We start from the raw sequence: 9,501 nt of genomic DNA, 5'->3' as shown, positions 1-9,501 counted from the left end.
CAGGGGATTAGGTAGAAGACAGATGAACGGAGAGAGATGGATCGAGAGGAAGTCAGAGTGGTTGCCGATTAAGTTTTTTCCCTTCTCTTCTGCCAAAAGGAAAAACTCATCACCTCACACAGAGTCCTCCCCTTTCGATGGAAATTTGAAAGCCAAATAATGCTATCACCATCAATGAGCTGTAACGGGTAACTTGGTGCCAAGCAAAATGTGAAAACAAAAACCCTTTTCCAATCGGTATTTTAAGTGAAAACAGACATTTACTGCCCTTTTCTACCACCTGGTAAGCTGTCAAAAGATGTGAGAGAAATTTAAGTACACAATCGGGAAAACAGAATTGCTTTGATGGTGTCCCACAACAGCTTATACTTTTTACCCTCTTACTAGATGTCAGGTTACACTTCACCATCTATTAACTGCATTATCAAAACTAGTCCCCTTGCCAATCTTATACAGAATTGCAGTCTTCTTACACCACATTTATGGTCATATAACAATTTATACATACATGTCATATTTTATAGATATGGATATATTTTATAGATTTATAGATATTTATAGATATACAAACTACATTTTTACAAAAAAAAAGACCAGGTGAACCAAAAATGACTTAGACCTCATTAAAATGACACTACATTTAATGAGAAGCAAGCTATGACTTGTTATGTCTCAAAGTTCAAGATTTAGAACTTACCTGTCTTGACTTACAACTCGAGTGCAAAGCCTTGAGATTCACTTGTGACTCTAAATAATGACTTCCATCTCTGGAATAAGGCATATTATATTTACTTCATGCCAGATTGGTGCCTGTCAAAGAGTTCTTATGGCAGTAAGACGTTGGTCTTGTAGATGGTCATGTTGATCCTACTCTGCTTGACCAGAACCCCTCTGGGATTTTGGTGGATGACTGTCTGTCATATGTGACAGACAGCTCAGCTGCTCTGCAACATATACAATGAAAATGTGTTTTCTTCATGGGGAAGGTCTTTGTTTAGACTGGTGCAGGGAGACAAACAAACAGGCAGGGAAGGGATTATTTTAATGATGAGTAAGGATGAGTTTGTGGCATTTGGGCCAGATGCTGAGGTCTTATCAATGTTAATGTAAATATAACTTTTAGTATAGCTGCTGAGGTACTACCGGGTGGCACTGAAAACTAAATGGATAAAATACACTACTGCTTTACTACACTACTTTTGCAAATGCTAATGAAAATTGTCTTTTCTTTTTCAAGGTTTCCATGACTGCTTCAATATCGACACAAAGAACCCCAGAATCATCAAAGGCCCTAAACAAGCGCAGTTTGGATACACTGTTCAGCAACACGTGGGTGCTGGAGGAGAAAAGTGGTAAGGGGCTGATATGATGTACAAACTGCTGCTATTAAATATATCATGACTTGTGATGTTTTGTGATCAGAGCTATTTTTTATAACTTGGCGAACATTGTCTTATGTAGAATAAATCAGTTTCAGCAGCTAAAACACTGCTGTACTGACATAATTTTTGCTTCTGGCCAACAAGTCCTCCAGCTCATACGACCACTTTGGTTTTTGTTCCTACCCTCTGATTTGACCTACAGAAGGTTTTCCTAAATGGCAAATCTACTGGTAGCAGGAGATCAACATGTCATCATACAGTGCACCAGTTGCAGTTTTAACACGTGGTTAATGTTGTGAAACAGTCACAGATTTATCAGGTTTAGGCTTAGGTTTGTTTGGTAAGATAAGTTGTTTGTAAAGTAGTTTACGTACTTAAGTTAATATGTTACGTTTATGGCATAATTTAAGTACATCATGTAATGTGATGTACGTTTGACGTAAGTTTACTGGTATATGTAAGCTAATATAAATTAATGTTGACTTTTGTTTCCACATGGGACATGAATAGTAGTCTCCTGTGTCAAAGTCCTGTTTTTTTTTAAATCATCCATCCTCACCTCCTTCCTATGTGGAATGTCTGACTTCCTCCTTTCTCCCTTCATGAATACTATGGCCACTAGAGGTTGCTGTTTCACAATAAACGCAAACACAGCTCGTAATAATTTTCTTGTACAAACAGCCTATGTGGCCTAACAGTCTAACACAATAACCACTTGAATTACAGTGTTGAACTTAAAATATCTCTCATTGTGATGTTTATTTTTTTAAGCTTCTAAGCTTTTCAACAGCCAAATTTTACCTTAGAGATATATTGCTAAGATTAAGAGGTCAAATACATAATGACAGTAAAACACATGCAACAAGCTGTAGTGCTGACTGGCTGTCTGACTTGGCAGTAAGATATTTTTCCCCCGGAAAGATAGTGATCTACTGTACCTCTCCTGCTGTGTTTTAAGTTTCCTCCCATTAATTTGTGCTTGCAAAAAAAAACTGTAGTTCAGAGCTGGATACCTCACATTCATCATGTTACCTCATAGCACAAACTGACTCCTGATGCACACTATTATTAGGCCAACTGGCACCGTGTGGTGGCCAAAATTAGTTTCTGGCATCCCCAAAATGTCTGGTAACAAACACTGTGCTAGTACCATGCCGAGTTCCAGCTGTGCTTCTGTCTGTGTCTGTGTGTGTTTGTGTGTGTGTGTGTGTGTGTGTGTGTGTGTAAATCATTAGTTCTGTTTATATATATTTTAATTACACGTCTGTTTTTTTCTCTCTCTGGCTTCAATGGCCTCCAGACTGACTTCACCAGAAAATTGATAGCGTTTGTCGTTTGTTTAAATGCTTAAAACAACCGTTGTTTACAATTTCCTGACGAACAATCTCCTGCAGTTGATAAGTGAATAATGACTGTCCCCTCAAAGTAGCTTCATTTGTTAGGGTGGATGCTTTGGTATATAATGCATGTGACCATAACTACAGTTCACATCTTGTCTCCTTCTAACAGTCAGCCTTGTTGTAACAATGAAAGCTAAATTAAAAACAACCAGATCTTTCCCAAACCTTATGCACAGTCCCAGTTGCCTTAGGCCATGTTGAGACAAACAAAAGCACTGGGTAAAGAAATGCAGCCCTCTTGTTCACTTAAATTAGATCACTGCAGGGACAGGGACACAGCAAATAAATGTAGGTCTGTCTGGCAAAAAAAGTCAAACCTGGCTCAATGTTTGAAGGAAAACAATGCAACTTCATTCGTAAAAACGTTGCTTTGGCCCTAATTAACAATGCTGACTTTGTAACATAAATGCTTTATTACTGTTGGTTTTTTGTTACTGTTATGATGAAACATAAAGTGCATTGCTGCCATGCCTCCCTAACAATATAAACTGCTGTGTAGCATTCTGGGATAATGGAGTGGATCTTTACTCAGACTGGGCAATTTGGATCACATTGCATTGTTTTATATGTACATTGTCAATACCTACCAATCTCTGTATTATTCAATATCTATTCTCTATCTTAAGCCAGCTTCATCTTGATGCAAACTTTACTGAGTAAAGGGTGTGCCCAACTAGTGATCAACAAACTATCTAGTGGGCCTTAATCATCGTGGTGAAAACACTCACATTAGTCGTATAAGTGTAACATAAGCATTAGTTGTATCTAATCTAATTATTGTAATAACAACATTGTGGTAGAACTGGGCTATGGCAAATTAAGAATTTATTGGTCATTTTCCTCCAAAAGAGCAACCCAATGGTATTTCTATTTTTACACTTGACACTACTCTACTCACATAATGGGAGCATTGTATATGCAGTCAATACCATACTGTCCCGTGCTGATTGTTTTTACTGCTCTTGGCTAGTTAGCCATCCTCTATTACCCCCGGCAACCTGTGATATGAGGCCTATAGTTGTATACTTGTGTGTGTTGTGTGTGTTTGCATCTGTAAAAGTATATTCATATCAAGAAGCTTTAGAATATTCAATTTGGCACTTAAATAATTCTGCTGTCTGATAAAATCACACATTACAATGTGATGTGAGACATTATTAGAAAACAATTGCATTTAAACTGTTTCTTACTTCTTCAAAGGGTTGTTTTAATATCAGAATTGGTTTTAGGGTTATGGTTAGAAACAGGTCAAGGTTCAGGTTTTATACGGTCAACAAATCTTAAGAAAAGACCAAGATCAACAACTAATAACACTTACAAACAATATCTGTGAAGCCAAAGCCTGATGTGGATTATTCCTCTGAGTCAAATGCCTCCATAGTAGAGAGTAGTAAAACCACATCAATGAGTCACACTGTTTCACTGGGTGAAATGTTACCTAATTGTAATGAACATGGGCACTGCAGGCGAGTTATGAGTCAGTCAGTCTAAGAAACACTGTCTCACTGTCATGAATGCTTACTAATCTACAACTACTTAGCTACTAAGTAGCTTTGACAAAAATCATGAAAAATGTATATTTGTGACTCCTTTTCATCATCAGTAGGAACCACACACAGGGTTGGGAAGTCATAAAGAATTGAGACACATTGCTGGTTTTGGTCTTTTCATGAACGTTTTTGACACTGAAAAAAATGTAGAACATCCCTCGCTTTATCCTGTAAGGTTATGAGGGGCTAGGGAGTGCAAACCTGTGTGTTCTTGGCCTACAGGAAGGGACAGTGACACACTTGCAGAGTGAAGTGACACACTAGCAAGAGCTGCCAGCTGACCGAAGTGAAAGTCATCTTTCACATGTCAGCAACAGAGTCCGTCACACTGTAAAAATCTGACTTCTTTACCATTCAGAGCAACTGTAACCCAACCATGTCTACCAAACCTGAAAAGGTCTGATGAAGCTGATTTGTGGGAAATTAAGGTCACCAGAGACGTTGCCTCAGCTGAGGTAAATGTCTGAGAACGAGGTGAAAACATTTACACTGGAAGAATAGTGCAGCACAGCCAAATGGAGCAGTAGGGATTGATTTTTTTGTTACATCTTTATTAGGTGTTCATACATCTGGTATAAATGTGTCCTTTTTCACAAGTAATAAAATAGTTGTATTGTGGATGAGCACTCATGTGGTGGACAGTATTTTAATTGATGCAAGAAAAGATAACATTTCTGTAAATGTCTCCTTTTATACATGTTAACAATGTTATAAAGCATTGTTATTGTGGCTATTCAGTATAGTGTAACTCAGCCTACTGTGACCCACAGTGTTGAGTCTCCCACCTCTTTTACACCTTGGTTATGACTCGTCTGTCTCCCCGGCAGATAAATTAGTCATCCAGTGGAGTTTAGTTTTAAAAAGACTGTTTAGTCAGTGCAGCAGTGTGCGTAGGTGTGGGTATGTGAACACACAGCTGCATTCACAAACTCAAGCTGTACCGTATATTTGTGTGTCTGTGGGAGTGTGTGTGCAGTGCATAATCTGACAGTTCTCAGCTGGACCAAGGAATGTTGCAGAATCTGAGGGAGAGGTGAAAACACCACGTTACTGAGCGTTAAAATTATTAAAAAATAAAAAAAATGTTGCCAATTTCGACAAGACGTGATTTGTTTCATCCACATCTGCACATGTAAACCAAAGATAATGTTGTTGAGGAAAGTTTTATCTCTGACCAATGGGAGCTTGGCTAAATAATGGGAGCATCCAGTCTATATCAGACAGTTGTAGAGGTATTCAGATTATTTAATTAAGTACTGTAAAAGCAAGATAAACCAGTCACTGATTGTACTTATCGTACTACTTACTAAAGCAGTGTATTATAAAGAGCAACAAAGGCCACGTAGGAAGGAAGTCTGGGTGGATGGATGAGCCATGTCACTACTCATTCCATACATCCTGCCTGACTAGTTCTGCACATGTGCAACTCTTTACAGAGATCGGAAGGAAGTTGGATAGCTCACTTAGTTACTTCCATCATCAGCTGGAAAAAAAGTGTTTAAATCAGAAATGTAATGATTAAGACTTTTTAAAACACTCTTGTACTTGGGCAGGCACAGTGATTGCTTGTGTTGCTGGAAATCTGTAGGATTTCACACAGATTTTGCACAACTTCTCATAAGATACCATATGAGAATGGTTGCATAAGTAAGTGGAAATACACTGAAGTATCAAATGCGTATGCACAATTAACAAAAAATGTGATAAAAATTTGAACTTATTTCGATCACTTTTTAAACTGTTGAGATAAATTAAATATATAAATCAAATATAAATAAATGACCAAAGAAAAGTAGAATTTACTCTGAAATGAAGTAAATGTATAAAGTAGTACAAAGTACAGAATTGCACATTTTGCTTAAATCCAATACATAAGCACCTTTACTTAATTGTATTCCATCACTACCAGATCAGCGATGCTTTCTTGTGTAGAAGTGTTGACTTTGACTCCACGTGTCTCCCATTTTCATGTCTGTCATCTGAGAGGGATTTCTATTTGTTTTCCTCAAGATTAATGTGTTGATGAGGCAATGATCTGTGCTGATTAGGACAGAATCTGCTCTTTTTTGTTTCAAGAGAATTAGAATAAATCTTTGAAGTGCCAGACAGCAACTCTGCAGCAGCACATGTGCTCACCAAGTGTCAGCACTTCAGGGGGGCATTTCTGCTGATTGTCTGGGTTTGTGTGTTCCGATGCGTGTATTCACTATATTTACAGATGTGACTTCATGCTTAGATTAGTCAGTTAGAAAACTCAGCTATACACGTATTATGAATTGCAGTGGGGAGTCTATTCTGTCCTTGGCCATATATGCCTTTTAACTTTTTAACCTCCTCTTTCCCCTCAAGTGGTTTCACCTCAGCTGAGCTTTTGATAGAATTTAAATTGTAACAATCACTGATGTTGCCTGTGAGCATCTGTGCTAGACTGCAGCGCTGTCAACTTTTCCAGAGCTGTCTGATTTCTCAAAACCCTCAGCTCTGTTTGGATAGGAACAGGATCACAGCTGGTAAGTGACTCTGTTTAAAAGAAGAAGAAAAAAGCTTTTTATGGCCTGAACCTGAAGTAAAAGAGGCATGCAGCTAAATTCAAAAGGCTTTTTGAGCTCCAAATTAAGAAAGTAGTGTGTTTTGATTCCAGTATGCTTGGACAAGTTATTTACAGCTTTTGTGGATTTGCGGTCTAAAAGCAGTATGTGTAGAAAGAGATTTATCTGAGAAATCATTACCAAAGCTTGTGTGAGCAGGAAAAAAAATACTGTTTTCACAATTTTTGGTGTCAGAGACGTCAAGAAGTTGAGACATCTTTGTCAGGTCTGATGACAGTTTCTGTCCATGACTGCTGATGGAGCTACCAAGTTGGGGAAAGGTCATAATGTCAAGAATGTGTCATTTCCTCACGTGTCTACTGAACCTTATGGTGCTCTAAACACTCTGCCAGAGCAGACACTCTTTGGGGAGCTGACAGGAGGCCTTCACTTCACCTCCAACCTGATGGGATACACGGACCCTGCATACTTGAACCATACACCACAGAAGCCGCCCACTTTCTATTCCCACTGTTTATTTTTCTGCAGTTGTACCAGATCTCCTCAATGGAGACCTGACCTTTACTCCTGAGCTCAGTTACGAGTTGCACTCCACAAAGAACCACAGGGAGTCTGTGAAGTCTTTCAGCACTGACGTTAAATAGGGTTCCCTTTATTTAGCTCATTTGTAAAGCGGCAAAGAAAAGTGTTTTTACACCTCCTGAGCTCGGTAGGAAAACAGAATTCGATCCATTGAATTTTAGTTTAGACTCAACACTCTCAGTCATGTGATTATGATGCCTATGTCATCGGTTTTCATGTATTTTACACCATTTAAGTTAGAGGGTAGATACATGTTACATAGAATATTGTGAAAATATGACTTTGTAATATGACCATTAATGAAAGGAGTGGATGCACATGCATGTGGTTGCAGCTACTGCAGATTTGCACTTGTTAGGGACAGAATCCACTCTGAATCTCTAAGCCATGGGCCTTCCTTTAGATGTTGAGATTACGTTTAACAGATAAGTAAAAACTTTGACCTTCTGGTGATGCTAGAGGAAAAGGAAAAGGAACCACCAAAGTCAGCAGGATTCAGCCTGTGGGGGCCATGAATGTGTTTACAAATTTCATCCAATCAAATCCATTTAATAACTGTTGAGATATTTCAACCTGGTGGAAAGTGATGGACTGATCAAACAACATTGCCTTTCCTTGAGCCTTGTCCCCAGCATGACTAAAAGAATATATATCTTAGAAGGAAACATCTCATTGTGTAAGCTGGAAAAGATCAACATGTTTTGTGGGTCAATGAATTTAAGTCACCCTGACGCTGTCCGGTCAATGCGCTGAAGTGAAGCAGATACACTAAATTAATGTCTTTGTAAAATGATTATGTGACTATTACAATTCCTCAGATTTATGAGGAAGCATTAAGAGAAGAACACATATCCTGTTAATGCAGACAAATGGAATGTGATGAACAAGCGTGACATTGGAGTAGCACGCTCATGTTTGGGGCAGGGATGTGGTTTCACAGCGTATACGTCTCATCCTTCCAAATATGAAAAACATTACCACATTAATGACAGCCTGGGCTTGGGGATGGCGCTTCCTCAAAACCCCAAAATCGTGTATCCCCCTGTAACCATGGTAGAAAATGTCCATGAATTCATTTTGGGTCGAGTTTGTTTCTCTCTGTGTCATTACCATTCCTGCAGCGATGATGCACTGAGGCTAGCATTCGACCCTAATGAGCTCTGGAACATGATTGTTTGAACAGCTTCTGGTGAAATTCAGGAGGACCCACGGCAGGCGTCCAAGTCAAATGCAACAATGGCCCCTTTTCATCAAGGTAGCTGTATCCTGACCTGAACTTGTGCTGCAGTGTCTCCTCTTGCCAATGGACAGCCATAGCTGAAGTAATAATCATGATATTAATAGTTATGAAAATATGAGCACTGTTGGAGCCACTGTGGTGAAAATGACTTCCAGAGTCTGTGAGACATTAAAATGTTGGCTTCAGGTGCAATAACATTGAAGCTTAGTTCCCTTTGAGTCGCTGTTTGATCTGCAGTGATGGACTGTTTGAACAACATTTCCTCTTGTCCTCATTGCTGCTTTAAAATGTCAAATCATAACTACATTAATATGCCCTTAATATACCTCACATCAAATGCAGCTGCTCTAAAAGAAACTCACCAATAAAGATGGCATGCCACATGCCAACTCAAGACTGAAACAGTAGTTGGGTAAACAGTCTCACCGCATGGTCTATTTCTGTTCTGGAGCTTATTTATCACACGATCTTTCTCAACAGGAGTTCCAGTTTTTATGGAATTCGATGTTAAAGTTTCGTGCAACTTTATAAATCCCAACAAGGGCACAATCAGTCTGGTAACAAGTGTAAAGTAAAGTGTACTTAATATGAGTATTCGTTTTCACGATATGAATTTCCTATGATCTTTTTGAGCTTGCTGAGGTTAAAACAGCATATTATAAAAAGGACAAAAGAGTGGTAATGATAAAACGTAACCTGTGACCTTAATCAAATGAACAGTTATGTTTTGCAATACACTGCAGGATTTTTTCTTTTATAGCAACAGCAGATAAAAACCATTTCACATTTGAGCTGAAT

General features: G+C 38.6%; 1 protein-coding gene across 1 annotated transcript in view; it reads left to right on the top strand.

The window, feature by feature from the left end:
- The first annotated feature begins 1,245 nt into the window (after positions 1-1,245).
- itga11a (integrin, alpha 11a) overlaps positions 1,246-9,501 on the top strand; it is a 44,520-nt gene continuing 36,264 nt past the window's right edge. Inside the window, exon 1 of the mRNA XM_059359258.1 lies at positions 1,246-1,352. The gene's annotated coding sequence lies outside the window, so the exon portion shown is untranslated. The remainder of the gene's footprint in view (positions 1,353-9,501) is intronic.

Source organism: Centropristis striata, chromosome 2, assembly GCF_030273125.1.
Source record: "Centropristis striata isolate RG_2023a ecotype Rhode Island chromosome 2, C.striata_1.0, whole genome shotgun sequence".
Classification (NCBI taxonomy): Eukaryota; Metazoa; Chordata; class Actinopteri; order Perciformes; family Serranidae; genus Centropristis; species Centropristis striata.
This window is presented reverse-complemented; position numbering and strand designations above follow the sequence as displayed.